A 16454-nucleotide genomic window follows, 5' to 3' on the forward strand; every position below is an offset into this window, starting at 1 on the left:
TGCACTTGAGAATGGTTACATGTTATATGGATTTCACTACAATTTCAAAGAAATAAGAGGATCCCAAGTCTTTAAGTGCTTACCATTTCTAGCTTGATCTTATTCTGACAATGGCTGGCTAAACAGTTAAGCAACTCCCTAGGTGAATTGGGTTTTCATTATTGTTGTTGGTTTGCTTGTATTTTTGCATTTCTCATCTATAAAATGGGTCTGAGGGGAGGTCTTCTGTGGTGGTATTGTGTTCTCTGAAATATTGTGCACCCTAATAAACTTATCTGGGGTCAGAGACAGTACAGCCACAATATTAAACATAGAGGATAGGCAGTGGCAGCACACGCCTTTAATCCTAGCATTCCAGAGGCAGAAATCCATCTGTTCAAGGATATAGCCAAGCATGGTGAATCATGCCTTTAGTTCCAGAAAGCGAGCCTTTAATCCCAGGGAGTGACAGCAGAAAGAGAAAGATATATAAGGCATGAAGACCAGAAACTAAAAGCATTTGGCTGCTTAAGCATTTAGGCTTTGAGCAGAGCAGTTCAGCTGCGACCCATTTGGATGAGGACACAGAAGCATCCAGTCCAAGAAAACAGGATCAGCTGAGGAACTGGAGAGGTGAGGTAGTTGTGGTTTGTTCTGTTTCTCTGAACTTCCAGCATTCACCCCAATACCTGGCTTGGGTTTGTTCTTATTAATAAGAACTTTTAAGATTCCTGCTACAGTCTTCTTCTTATGAAAAAAAATTTTTTTTAAATATCTTTGTTTGTCTTCTCTTGAAACCCAAGTGATTAAGACTGTTTCTTCTCATCTTTATCTGCTTCTCCAATCTCAAAAGGTAAGAGTGTTTGGTCACAGACCCCAAACATGGCACAGGGTCAGACTTGACCTGCGGCATTTAGGCTCCACGGAAGGTGGCTTCAGGGCAGGGATATGTGATGTAGAAGCTCCACTAAAGCTCACACACGTGTCGCCTCATGACCAGGACAATATACTAAGAGCCTTCTCTTCCCTGCTGAAAGACTAAAGAGTTGAAAGAGTCGGTGTGTTAGTTATATTTTGTGTCTGTGATGATACACCATGACATAAAGTCACATATGGAAGAGTTTCTTTGGGCACATGGTTACAGAGGTCCATAATAGCTGTAGGTGGAGTCTTCAACCATGCACAGTGATTGGAGCAGTGGAAGTGAGATCACCTCTAAACTCTCAAAGCCCTCCCCCAGTGACTTGCTCCAAAGATAGCACCACCAATGAGGACACCAAGGACTCCAATATGTGAGCCTCTGGGGAGCATTTCTTACTCAAACCACCAAAGAAGGGATTCTTTTGGAACTACTGACTTCACTTATCTGATGTATTTTACTTCAAGAAAAAAAAATCAGTTCAAGTCTCTGCACCTCCATCCCAGAGTGATGCTTGGTTGAGCAACTAGTGAGGATACAAAAGATATTGGTTAGCAACTTTGGAGTTAGGAAGGTGTGGTAATAAATTCCTGCTATGCCATCAAGTAGATGTGGGTCCTTGTCTGTCATGCAACTAGACTTTCTTTCTTTCTTTTTTTTTTTTCCTTTTTAGAGGCAGGATCTCACTATAAAGCCTCTGTGGGCCTAGAACTCACTAAGCTAACCTCAAACTCTCAAAGATCTGCCTGCCTCTGCCTCCCAAGTTTTAGGATTAAAGTCTTGGCCACAATGCTCAGTGTAACTATAACTCTTAAGCCTTAATGTTCTTAACCATATACTTGCTTGAGAGGTGTGGTGCTAACTTCACCAAGCCACAGAGTATTCAGTTTTTGTTAACATATATTCATTAAGGTTGTGGAGGAAAATGTAGGCAGAGAAGGCTGCATAAAAATGTTGTTGATTATTATTTTTAAAAAAGAACATGTAGAGGCATGAAAAATTAAAAATAGTTCTACCATATGATTTAGCAATGCCACGATGTAACAAATATCTAAAGGGAATTGAAATCAGGACATCTAAGGGACACCTATCCTCCAAGGTTTTCTGTCCCACTCTTCAGGGCAGCCAAGACACAGAGTTGACCTGAGTATTTAATCAGCAGAAGGAAAATGTACTGAAAACACACAATGGAATGCCATTCAAACTTTACAAAAGAAGGAAAACACGGTGTCATTGGCTACATTGATGAGTCTGGAGAACATGACGCTACATGAAATAAGTTAACAGATAGAGCGACAAACAGTCAAAGTCTCGCTTTTCTGTGCACAACACAGAAAAGCAGAACGCATGCAAGCAAAGCAGAGTAGTGGCTACTAGGGACTTGGGGAGGGAATTAAAAAATTCTTTCTCTGTATTTGTTCCAGACTCCTTTTCATGACTAATGATCTTTAAACACATATGGGACCAACCACTGTATTTTTGGTCGGTGTCTTCAGCTCCCTAATGCTGCTTTTCCTTTTCTTCCCCTTTCTTTAAAATGAACCCTTGTGCTTCATGTTTGTCCCCCTCGAAAAGTGCTACCAAAGGTTGTGATGAGTCACAGCAGCCTGGCTAAAGAATTATCAACATAAAATATCCAAATATAATCCAGTCCCACATGATGTTCACTATGAATTATTCATACAATCTGATGAGGACACCAAGAGCATTTGGAGTCAAGTCTCCCAATGATGAGCCACACATCTGAAACAGATCACCATGCTCTCACTTGCAGATGGGGGACGAGGGCCTGGGAAAGCACAGTGACTGAGCAGTACTGAGTAAGCAATGAGGAATGTAACATTAAATGCTAACACCATAGCTCAAAACTGAGTAGTAAATTTCTACCCACCCCCTTTCCTGTCCCTAATTTCCTGTAGGATGTATGAGTTTATTTTTAAGAAATGTGCACAGGTGGGAGGAAAACACACACATATGAGGACTTTTATTAACCCAACTGTGCTCAATTTCAGCTGCTGCTACACCAACAGAAGTCAACGTGTAAGCCAAGGCAGTGTCTAAGCTCTGCTTCTTAATTTGGCATGCATGGCCCTTTGTGACTCAGTCCCACCCAACTTTGCCAGCATTAGCTGGCCCACCTACTCTCTAACTGAAAACTGAAACTTCAAGTAACATTTTTACTAAACTCTCCAACCATGTATCTCTGCCATTGACTCCAATACTCTTCTCTTCCCACCTTATTTCCTCATCCAAGCATTCATTCTTCCAGGAATACTTTCCATCTTTCCTTCATCCCTCTTTGGGTACCCAATATAAGATGGCTATTACAGTCATAGAGAGCATCTATGATGTTAAGTTTTAATTGGCAGTTTTATACAGTCTAGGATCACCTGAAAATGGAGTCTCCATGAGGAACTGTCTAGATCAGGTTGGCCTGTGAGCATGTCTATGGGGAACTGTCTTGATTGCATTAATTAAGATATGAAGACTCATCCATTGTGGGCAGTGCCAATCTTTTGGTTTGGGTCTTGGACTATATAAAAGTGGAGAATGTGAGTTTAACACTAGCATACATAGATAGATTCATTGCTCTGCTATTGACTATGCATGTAATATGACTAGCTACTTCAAGTTCCTGGGCCTTGACTTCCCTGTAGTGATTGACTGTAATCTGGAATTGTGAGACAAATAAGCCTTTCTCCCTTAGGTCACTTTTGCTAGAGTATTTGTTTTACAGCAGCAGAAAAGAAGTAAGATAGCACCTCACATCTTACATGACTCCCATTGCCTGCTCCCATGTCAACCTTCCTCAGTAGGCCCTCAGCTCCTTTGAAGGACTGGAGTTTAAACACATAGCTAAGTGAATGAATTGTGTTATTATCTATGTAAAATTCCCATACTAAACTTTTTTAGCTTAGTGTCTTCCTTTTTTTTTTTTTTTTTTTTTTAAGAACTTCTGATGGACATAAGTAAAACAAAATGCCAGGGCTAGAAAGATGGCTCAGAGGTTAATAGCCTTTGCTGCTCTTACAGGGGATCAGAGTTTGGTTCTCAGCACCCACCTGGTATCTTACAACTGCTCAAAACATCAGTTCTAGATGATCAACACTTTTTTCTGGCCTCTTTGGATTCTTGCATATATACGGTACACATATATTCACACACACACACACACACACACACATACACACAATTACACATATGAAATGTAGCACCTTAGCTACTCTTAAACATACAGGGCAGTGACATTACAGGGCTCTACATTCATAATGTAGAGCCATCACTGGCATTTCAGGAATCTGTATAGCTTTTCCTTGATGAAATGGCAATGCCTAGTAACCCTGTACCAGGGTGTGCCTGGGACTTTCTTCTGTCTTTGTATGCTATAGTTCAAGGTGAAGAATGAAGAAGCTGGTGTCAGATTACTAGTCTTGACCAAAAAAACCAAACAAACATAAAATCAACCAAATCCAGTACCCTAGAATAGTTACAAAGTGAGTATGACTTCCTTAAGTGACTTGTAGGGTTGATGGACTCAGGAGCAGAGCAAGCCAGATTCCTTAGTCTTTATCCACTCAAGCTGCTATAACAATACACTTGAGCCAGGGCAATGACTAAAGCACAAAACTCCCTATCTCCTACTCCCAGAGGTTGAGAAGTCCAAGAGAGTAGTTTATTAGCTCGTGGGTCTGGCCACTGCTTCTCCAAAGATGCTTTGATATTGCATCATGGTGTAAGAGAGGGGAAGGTAACAAAGAGGATCTAGCTAGTTCCCTCGAAACTTTTTATAAGGTCTCAAACCTCCCTCATGAAGGTAGAGATTCTGTGACCTGACATCTCCTGACTTGAATATTGAATCTTGGAGTTTCAGTTTCAGCCAACACATTTTTGGATGGGCACAAACCTTAAACCATAGCAGGAGAGAACACAATATAATCTTGTAATGACCCAAAGGAAGATAAAAATTGAGACACATGCAGATTTGATAATATGATCTCTGGGACTCTAAGACTCACCTAGCTCTCCAATCAGCACCTCATAGCATGTCAACATCTACTACAACACTTCAGGACACACGAGACTCTTTGCTTTTTCAAACAGCCATTGTACAACTAGCTCTGACTGTGGGAGATTTTCTTGTTACATTGAGTTGGTATTGTCTTTGCCATTCTTCTGTCTTCAGGTCACAGGGACTCACAGGAAGTTGAATTCTTTTAGCTCACAGCAATCTGAGTTTTAGGACCCAGCTGTTAAGAGTTCTATCACTCTTTTCCTGGTTGAAAACTTTTATGAAGACTTTTATGCTCTTCCTCACATGTTATAACTTCCAATTTCATCACTTTCATGTTTTTTCCCTCGGAAAATCCTTACTTTTATCATTCTGTCCTCTAAATGTGTTCATTAGAATGAATGTATAGACTTCTTCATGCTCAGAACTTGAAAAATCTAGGGTGGAGTCATATTTTTTTCTAAGTGGATAGTGGACACATTATTCTTTTATTTTGTAAGTTCCCATCTCTGTTTCAATATATAAGTCCCTTGATCCTTTCCTTCTTTCCTTTTTCCTTCCTTCCTCCCTTCCTTCCTTCTTTTTTCCTTTCTTCCTTACTTCCTTCTCTCCCTCCCTCCTTCCTTTTCCTATTTTCTTTTCTATGCTTATCATATCAAAATAGCATGTTTATAGGCATTTGTTACTCAAAAATTCCTTCCTCCATGTTGTCAAATTTTGTTCACTATTGAGTGAAAGTGTCCACCTCGGGCCTTATTTAAACCATAGCATCAAGCACAGGGTACCATACAATTAAAGAATAAATAAACCCCAAATGAAATCAAGGAAGAAAGGAACTCTACACCTCATCCCAAAGCAGAAGGGAGTAAGTATCCCTTTGTTCCGAGAGTTGAAGTGAAACTGGACAGGCAGTTTGGGGCAGGATCTGTGCAAGAAGAAAAAGGTCTTATTGAATTATTCTTTTTTCAGACAATACAGACAAAGCCAAAATGGGAAGAAATAAGGCATGCCTGAAACTTGGATTTATATATGCAAGAATTAAACAAGAAGAAATGGACAACTCCATCGCCTGTTATTGTTTTTATGGTTCTTTATTGAGTTTTAGTCATCTCTGTTACAGAGAAAAGTCCATAGGCTCCACAGGAAAGGTTGGCCTGACCCAAACTGTAGCAGAAACAGACGGTCATCTGATTTTAATAACAGTGTTTAAACAGAGCCGGGCTGCCATTAGTGACACCATCAACAGCTATTTATGTAGGAAGCATGGCATAGAGGCTTTCAGCCCCAAGGAATTTTTTTTTCTTTCTTTCAGTGTTTGTGATTGTCTGTCTACATAGCAATGAAAACATCTGGATATAAACAAATCTTTCAGTCCATCATCCACATGGCTGTCACACACAATATAGAAAGTCAAATGTTAGGAAGGAAAATGTAACTAGCTGAGTTCTTTAGAGTTATGAAAGTCACCAGGTCAGAGTACTCATTTAGAGGGTGGATACAATAGACAACTCAGTGGGACAAAGATGACTAATTGAAGTTCCTCAGGTTTGTTAAGGACCCACTTGGGGCCTTGCTGTTTTCAAATGCACAGCCTGTCACCCCTGCCTCAGCTGAGGCTACCCTTCACTCAGGGAACCATCCCATTGGAGATCACATACACCATCTGAGGATTCAAGAACACATAACAGCTTTTCACAATGTCAACCACACCTCTGCTTATGTACATTTGCTATGACTTTATTTTCCCGTAATTCTTGTGTCTGATATGCTTCTCCTTCTCCCATTCATCTTCCAAGACTGTGTTAAAACATAAACTTTTGAGGGTGCCCTGGAAATCCTCTCTGCACTGCATGGGGTGCTGGAGTCCACTCTCCTCTTTTAGGTACCATTTGAGATTTATTCCCACACCCATATTATTATTGTTTGTCTTATCTCTTCTGCTACAGAACAGAAGGTGAGCCTTTCCCAACTTTGACTTCCTTGCACAGAGAATAGTGAATGGCTTGTGATTGTTGTTCCAATTATATTTAAATTAGTTCCAATTTAAACTTCTTGGATGAAGTTTTTTTTTTTTTTTTAAATCTTAACAATTCAGAGTTCTTATCCAGTGTTCACATAGGTAATAGCTAAAGGAATTTATCTCAACCCAATGTTGCCTGGATTACATTTATTTAATCTGTCAACTCAAAGTCACTGGCCACAGAGTTCACATTTTGGGTTTTGATTCAGTTGCATGAAACACATTTTTTCCCTAGTACTTCTATTATGACTCAAAAACTACATTTCTATACATGTGTAGCTGTGACACCTGGCTTGTGAGGATGCCTGAATTCTCTGTAGAACATTTCCAATTCTCTCTAGAATGCATTGTACCAAAAAGATCGCAGTGACTGTTAAATCCTTAATAATATTCCCAGAAGCTATGCTTGTCAAAGGTATTGAATGTCTCATCCACCAACCCAATTCTAAACATTTGAGGTTTTTCATCTTTTTTGCTTTATACTCCATTACTTGATAAGAAAAGGAAATCCCGTAAGTTATTGTTTGTGTGTGTATAAGATAGTAACTCTAGTAGTGCATATATCTGAAGTACATATATTTTTTAGTTGTATGTATACTCATCAATGGGGAAGAGGGATGTATATTTCTGTATAAATACATATATACATTTTTATTTAGTAAAATAGCCACAAAAATCCCAAGGGAAAATTACTTCACCTCTCAACCTCACTCACAGCCCCTTAAAACATGCAAGTATTTTTCATTTTTTCATCAAAATCCAGCAAAACAAGGCAAGAACATCAGAATGAAGAGGAATATGGCAGTCCTTTCTCTGGGCTTAAGGGTATGAGATAATGAACCTAGTTCCTGGGATAAGCATATTTATTGGGCTTGTTATGTATCAAATGTAACAAAAGTCGAGGATCTGAAGAACGCCCTGTGTGGCTCTTTTCACACCCTTTGATCACACAATTCCTCTTTAATTCAAATGCAGCAGAGCTTAAGTGGCTTCATTGATGTGTTAAGTGTGGAATGATTTTTGTATAAAATAAAAAAGGCTCCATTATGTGTCCAGAAAAAGCCTGTGTGTGCTTGTTTATTGAGACAGGAAGTCGGTTTCCCACACAGAGCAAGGGTTCTGTGATGCTGAAGCTTTGTGTCTAAAAAGAAGAGTGAAGGAAACTTAATTTTCTACCTGGCAGAGATCAGCTCCTGGAGGAAGGGTCAGACAATGCCATTGGGCTTCAGCTGAATGAGAGGACTTGATTGATTTTCAGAAAATGTGCCATGGATAGGGCTAGCCCGGAACACTTTTGTTAGGAAGAACACACATTGTATAATTAAAAACTGGTTTCTGTGCCTTGTTTAAAGTGATGTCTCCCAGTGAGTACCAGCTATCACCTCCCAAGTCAGATGGGGAAAAAGAGTCTTTTGCACACACTCTATAGGTTAATTTGTTGTTGTTTAGTTTTCTCTGAAGTCAACTACCATTTGCTATTTGCATTTCTTCCTCCTTCCTTCCTTCCTTCCTTCCTTCCTTCCTTCCTTCCTTCCTTCCTTCCTTCCTTCCTCCTTTTTTTCTCTCATTCTCTTTTTCTTCTCTGTTTCTTTTTGCTATTGTCAATATTTTTTTTTTTGAGCTGAGGATCGAACCCAGGGCCTTGCACTTGCTAGGCAAGCACTCTACCACTGAGCTAAATCCCCAACCCCTGTCAATATTTCTGAGATTTTTTTTCCAAGGCAAAATTAAATAAATCCATCCATAGTGGATAATAATTCCTATATGCTAGAATAGTTCTTAATCTTGATATAATCCATGGCATAAGCCCTATTCTGTGTTGGGAACAAGCCAGAATTCAAGGCAGTTTCCTACTCCCAAGGCTAGTCTTTCCCTTTCTACCACATCTGACTTAAACTATAAGAAGTAGCTTTGTTCCAGCCGTCCTCTCCCAGGCTATTGTGAGTCTATCACCTTCCGTCCTGGCTGCCGTCATTACTGTCTTCCTCTCCATCCTCATGCTGGGCTGGACCCTCGAGAACCTTCTGCTTCCTAGCTGGGAACTGCTTACAAAGAACATTTTATACAGTTGTGCCAATAAATGATTTTTTTGTTTTGTTTTGTTTTGTTTTTCAAGACAGGGTTTCTCTGTGTAACTTTGCAGCCTGTCCTAGAACTTGCTTTGCAGACCAGGCTGGCCTCGAACTCACAGAGATCTACCTTCCTCTGCCTCTTGAGTGTTGGCATTAAAGGTATGTGCCACTGCTGCCTGGCTATTCAATAAATGATTTTATAAACATGCAATAACAAAATATACAACAGTGAGATGGCTGTAAGTGAGAGGAATGTGGGGCAAAAAGGATGTGCTTAGGCAGCGTTTCCAAGGTTAACACGTATCTCACTAGTATTTCAGAACAAGTGAATTTTCAGGGTGAAAAGCTTGCAAGAGCGTAGTCATGACAGGTTCAAATCCAGGACAAGATACTGGGTCAACAGACGCTGGAACTGCTCCGTGATGAAGGTGTGGGGAAGGGTAATATCGCAAACACAGCACTGGCTCCCCGAGGAACCTCTAGATCCTTCCCCGTGCAGTTATGTGCTTTACTGCCCATCTGAACTAACTTTTAAAAATCCCCACCCTCTCTGAGCATGTGTGTGTGTGTGTGTGTGTGTGTGTGTGTGTGTGTGTGTGTGTGTCTATCTGTCTGTCTCTGTGTGTGTGTGTCTCTCTCTCTCTCTCTCTCTCTCTCTGTGTGTGTGTGTGTGTGTCTGTCTGTCTGTCTGTCTGTCTCTCTCTCTGTCTCTGTGTGTGTGTGTCTGTCTCTCTCTCTCTCTCTCTCTCTGTGTGTGTGTGTGTGTGTGTGTGTGTGTGTGTGTGTGTGTGTGTGTGTTTGTGTAGACCCACAGAGATTCCTTGGAACTAAAATTATAAAAGTGATTGTAAGGATGGTTATGAAGTACTGGAAGTAGGCTCTGGAAGCAAACTTGTATCCTTTGGGAAAGCAACAAACAGTTACTGAGCTAAGAAAGAAAAATGAGAGGAAAAGAAGAAAAAGCCCTGTATAAAATAATTTCCTCACCAGGAATTTCTAACGCAGAATGTATTGGAGTAGGAAGAAGAATCTTCTTTAGAAGGTCTCGAGTGAATTAGACCAAGCACTAACTTCTCCTCTTCCTATGCAGATGTTCCCTGTTCCCTTTATTACCCTCTGTGTCCTCACTGTATCCTTGCTATTCAATGCTCCTTCTTCATGCCCCCTTTTACATGCTTCTCACGCATGCCTTGTGGGACCCCATCTCCCACCCACTCCTCCCCCTGTTTATTCCTGCCTTCTGATGCAGTGAAGGAAAGTCTACCCTCAAGTATGGCACCTTAACACACTTCCAAGATGGAGATAAGCTGAAGACACAGCTCCAGCAGCACCTTCTAGTCCTCTCTCTGAAGGACATGGGTGAATGCTGCCTTGTTCTGTGCCAGAAGATAAGAACGTGATACAGGAGACTAGGAAGACTTCCCGAGTCCCTTCTAGTTGCTAAGTCACACACCCTTCTTGTTCACTCATACTTCTATATTGAGTGCCCCTTTCTCATCAAAGTAAGCACAGGCTTACTCATGTGCTGTTTAGGGTCAATAACTATAAGAAGGAAAACAAGGTTCCTGGAAGCAGATTTACCAAACCAGTAGAAAATCTCTACCATGAGAAGTGAAAGACAAAAGAGAAAGACTGAAGAGGACACACATAGGGGACAAGACACCCCAGGTTTATGGCCTGGGAAACCAATATTGCTAAAATGACCATGGCAATGCCCAGAGAACCCTGTCAAAACATCAGTGATGTTATGTGGAATAACAACAAAATCTGTTACTAGCCAAAAGATGTTTTGGGAAAAGACTAAGACAAGGAAGCAGTAGACTGCCTGCCTTCGATAATGCTCTTGAACTATAATCATGAGAACAGCCTGGCAAATGGCCTTCAAAACAGACACAAAGAAAAATGAAGCAAAACAGCTATGTTAGAAGTAAAGCTATAAACACATGGATAACTAACGCTGACAAATGTGTGAAAAGCAAATGTGTTGCAGAATGATTAGGAGTGATGCTGGGAAATTGAGTATCTCCTTGTAAACAAATGAAAGAAGACCTCTATCCGTCACTAGTTACAGAAATCAACTTGAAATGGATTAAAATGTAAGTATTAGAGCTGAAGCTATGAAAGTCCTAGAGGAACAAAAAAATTGAAGAAATCCTGTGGGACACTGAAATGGGCAAGGATCTTTTTTAACTCCCCAAAGCACAGGAAACAAGCTAAACAGACACACAGGACTACAGCAAAGGGGACAGTCCTCAGGATGAGGAGACAGCCTGGAGTGGGGAGAGAAAGCTCACAAACTGTATGTCTGACAAGAGGTCAATATGTAGAATTACAAGCCACTCTAAAAATTCAAGAGCAAGAATGTCAAATAACCCCAGCTTTTAAATGGGCAATAAACCTGAGAAGACAGTGCTCAAAAGGAACCAGGGAAATGGCCAATTGATCGATGAAAACTGGCTTTAATGTCACTAATCAACCAGAAATTGCAGATCAAAACCACACTGAGGCACCCTCTTCCTCTTCCAGTCAGAGTGAATATTATCAGAGACAATAGCTCTAGTCGAGAAGGGGAGACAGGGGGAGGCTTGCATGCTGTCCTCAAGAATGCAAATTGGTACATTAATGCAAATTAGAAAGAGAACTAACTTCCAGGAACCACTTTTGTTTGTAGGTTAAAAATAAAAAGTCAGTGAAGTCCCTATGTTGAAGAAACATCTGCACCCATGTTTGGGGCAGCCTTGGTCACCCCAGCTGTAAAATGGAGCAACTTAAGTAACTGGTAACTAAACAACAGATAAAAGACAATGCTTATGCACAGTAGAATATGATTCAGCCAGAAAAGAATGAAATCCTCTCATTAGATACAGCATGTACTACGGAAAATGAAACAAGCCAGGTCCAGAAAGAAAAGTTTTGTGTGATCTTATTCGTATGTGGTGAACAGGAAGATTGGCATCAGGGCTGGAGAGATGGTAAGAGCACTTGCTGCTCTTATAGAGGACCCAGGATCAGTTCCCAGCACCCATATGGTGGCCCACAGCAAGGGATCCAATGCTCCTTTCTTGCCTCCACAGGCACCAAGCACACGTTTTGTGCACATACATGCATGCAGACAAAACACTTATATCCTTAAAAATAAATACATCTTCTTTTAAGTGTTGACTTCACAGAAGTTGGAAATGAAATGGCAAGCTATCTGAGACGCACATGAATAGAAGGAAGGGTGCTATTACAAATAATATATATGTCTGTGTATAAGCATTATATGGCATGTCTACAATCTAGGGGGTTTTGTTTCTTTCAATGAAAAAATTAATTGAAATAAAAATTATGCAGTTTCCCTAGGTCTTTAGTCAATGAAAATATAAATATTGCATTTAGCTCAATTTTACAGTGCACTTAACAGGACGTTCAGATGGACAGAGGTCCAAGGGACAAAGAATAGCAGGACTACATTGGGCTAAATGTAGTAAAATTTCTTAGCTGAAAAGGAAACGCTCTCTCTCTTTCCTGTTTTCTCTCTTCTTTTAAAGTTTGCATAAGTTGATCTAAAACAATCAAGCATCTTTGCAACGCAAGACATACTTTTGTTCCCTCTGGTCTTGGAGTTCTATCTGATTTTAATCAGCCTGGGTCTGATATGATTCAGAACAGCTGATGCTAAATTTCCCTTTTAAAATCCCTATCCTAAACTGGCAGCCTCACCTAGTCTAAAGCCCTTCCGCAAGGCAGTCTTATCAGGTACAAATATTGGGGTTATGAGTTTTACCACCCCCCCGCAAAATGTTTCAATGTCCTGTAGAATTCTCTGTGATTTAAAAGTCTTGTTAAGCGTAATATAGCTAGTTCTTGATTATCTGCAAAAGAGGAAATGAATAGTGGTACAGATAATCCAAAACAGAAAAACAATCAAAATGCTTCTTACATTTACTCTGGAATGCTTTGTATGGCTTTTGGGGATTCAGGCTTTCCTTCCCAGTGATGGTGTGCTCAGGACAAAGTCAAAATGAGTTTGCATTCCCTAAGCCCACAGCAAATAGCTAAAGGGGGGATGTGGAGCAGCCACATGCTGGGTGGCAGGGAGAAGACAGCCTGGAATCTGAGGGAGAGCATTCCATGGAGACTGGAGATGTGGAAAATGCCTATATGAATAATTAAGTGCTGACTGGAATGTAAACCAGCCTTGTAAATGAGTGAGGGGTGTTTTTCTAGCCCCCGTTGCTTAAAACATCAGGTTATCATCTTTAGAACTAGTAAACTGGTAGGAAAAAAATGATCTCAAAGTTCTTGACTTCTCACAGTCCACTGATGCTGGTGCTCTGTGGAGTTGAGACCCATCACTGAGGCCTTGGGGTCAGTCCACGGCCAGCACAGTCTAGTTCCACCCTTCAACCTTTTGCATTTAGAAATATGTAGCTTTATCATGTACCAGCTTGTACCATTGTCTATTCTATTGATAGCCATTCCCATTTTATGCAAAAGAAAACTAATTCACAAAAAAACTAAGTTCACAAAGCTGATTTCTAGTGAAGTTAACTTTGAAATTAAGATGATTTTTTTCTGGTTTGGGTAACTAGAGTCAAAATTTAAGAAGCTCCTTTGTTCTGATCAGAATGAAACTTTTATTAAAATTTTAATCATTGTTTTGATGTTTATCTGGTTCTTTCTTCAATGTTTTTAGGAAATTAAATCAATTAAATATTTTTATTAGTTCTAAATACATTGCTCAGATAAATAGGTTGATCAACTAGTGAGCTAGATGATGGATACTATTGATATTGTATTATGACCCAAATCTTAATAATGCTTACATGTAATACCTTTCATCCAGGAGATTTCAGTTGAGAACAAGACACAATAGGATAAGAGGGGGTGGGATAGAACAGAACAGAATAGAACAGAGGAGAAAAAGGGAGAGGAAGGAAGAGGAAAAGAGGGGACAAGAACAGAAGAGGGAAAAGGGATAAGAAGAGGAGGAAAGGGAAAAAGAAGACAGGAGAGGAGGAAGAGAGAAGAAGAAAAGAAAAGTAGGATAAGACAGTTAGATACAAGAAAGGGTAGGGAGAGTCAAGTCCCACTGAGATGGACTTCAAAGGGGATGAATAAATGAACAGATGCAGGTAAGTAGGCAGTTAGGATGTCACACGTACAATGTTCCTACAGTTACCAAGCACACAGTGCTGTTGAAATAGGCCATAACAATTGGAGGTCATCTTATCATGGTCTCTGATGTGGGTGGGATTGAATGGTATCTTAATTCCTAGTTGGTGTGATGAAATGCAATAATAGAAAATTGAGAAAGAGGAAGAAAAGCCTATAAGAAACAGAAAGGGGGAAAGACTAATAGGAATGCCACCTTCTGGCCAGGATACAGCCATTCCAATCATAAACTCAGTGCAGCTGTGTTTGCCGACACTGAGCCTGCAAAAGAATGAGCCTGTCAATAGCTAACCATGGTGGGGAACAAAAGGTAAGAGAATGTCCACTCTGTGTGCCCCACCTAAACTAGTGTACTAGTGAATTCTGGGAATTGGGGGATCACCGCCATTGGTTGAGTAACCACTGATGAACCCATCAGGCTTAAATGGTGAGTTCCAAACCTGTGGTCACACAGAAAATGAAACAAACAAACATACAAACAAACAAACTGAATATGGGAAAGGAACTTGTATAAAAGAGATGGGATTGATAGGGATGGGAGAAAAACAATGGAGGGTAGATGGCAACAATAATCAGAGTGCATTGTGCATATGTGTAAAGATGCCAAAGAACAGATTTAATTAAAAACTAAATTGTATGAGAGTGAGTACCCTGACAAAAGCAAGTTAAAGGAGAAGGGGTTTATCTGGTTCATAATTCCAGGTTACAGCCCATCAGTGCAGACAGTCAAGGTGGCAGAAAGCTGAAGCAGCTGACACCATGTCTATAACCAGGCACCAAAAAACAATAGATTAATGCATGCACCCAAGGGCCCAGCTTTCAGTCTCTGTTTTGCACAGTTCAGGAATAGTGCCACACACGGTGGGTGGCCCCTTCCTTCCACATCTATTATTATAATGAAGATAACTTTCACAGACATTCCCATAGGTCAACCTTGTCCAGAAAACCCCTGCTGAAATGATTCCCTTCCTGAGTGGTTCTAGATTGTGTCAAGTTAACAATTAAAACTGAACTTTCACAAACAGGATTCCAGGTGGAGGGAAGACCACAGGTGCAGGGAAGAGAACTTTAGATGTGTTCAGAGAACCACAAAATGATCTGAAAGTGATTTTGACCAAGGAAAGTAGATATAAACAAGAATTAAAATAATTATAGCAGCAAAGTTGGAGGAAAATACAGTGAGAGGTAAGACAGGAGAAAGGAAAGCCATTAAAACCCACCCATGCTTGCAGCTCAATGATAGAGCACTTGTCTAGCACGTGCAAGGTCCCAGGTTCCATTTCCAGCACTGATGTGGCGAAGGAAAGAACTCTTCAGGTTATTACACAGTTTATGAGACAAAAATGCTCACATTGTTATGCATCTCACAATGATCTGAGTACTGAAAGGAGATGAGAAGAATAGACACATAGAGCAGATTAGATTCAGATCACCCATTGGAAGTGGATCCTGAAAATCATGTCTACTGACTTGGTGACCTGCTACTAGTCACCCTGGCTCTGGGACATGTTATCTCCAAAGCTAAGATTTAGAGAAGATTCAGATTCATGTGTGGATTGAAACTAGGGATACTATTAATGCATGCATTAATCTATTGTTTTTTGGTGCCTGGTTATAGACGTGGTGTCGGCTGCTTCAGCTTTCTGCCACCTTGACTCTCTGCACTGATGGGCTGTAACCTGGACACTAGACACAGCTCAAAGCTTATAGACTTCAATTAGTTCTTGAAAATTCCATGGCCATGTGAGCAATATTGCATTTCTTTCACACACAGACCATTTCTGTCTTTCCTTGACCACTTCCTTCTCCTCTAACCCATGACCATTTGTCACCATCTCAAACCTGATTTTTACCCATACCAAATATACATATTACAAAAGACACAGAGTTATTCACCTATACGTATGTTTTCTATCTCCTGGGATGGTCTCATTTGACTGTCTTGAGACTTAGGTATCCCTGGGTTCTACTCTTCGTTCCTATGAATACCATCACATCACTATGGTCATCACCTTTGAATCTGGCCACAGTACTATGAGTTCTCAGCATAGAATGGTGTAGATCTGTGACACACCACCTGTTTCTGGACCAAAGGTCTCTAGTTCCCAGGAATATTTGATTCTAAACTCTCTGAAGGCCTTCCCTGAAAATGCTCTCTACTAAATTTCTACCCCCAAGGTGTAGTTCCTACAAAAGGCTGTCCAAACCCATGACCACATTGCCCCGGGGACCATTTAATTCCTCTCATGAATTCTCTCTTTGCCCTGTCCTGCTTCTCTTGTTATCTCCCATGTC

At 40.5% G+C, this 16454-nt stretch overlaps 1 pseudogene; it reads left to right on the top strand.

Moving 5' to 3' along the window:
• LOC118586770 overlaps positions 1 to 16454 on the top strand; it is a 69890-nt pseudogene that overhangs the window by 41903 nt on the left and 11533 nt on the right.

This window comes from Onychomys torridus, chromosome 7 (genome assembly GCF_903995425.1).
Source record: "Onychomys torridus chromosome 7, mOncTor1.1, whole genome shotgun sequence".
Classification (NCBI taxonomy): domain Eukaryota; kingdom Metazoa; phylum Chordata; class Mammalia; order Rodentia; family Cricetidae; genus Onychomys; species Onychomys torridus.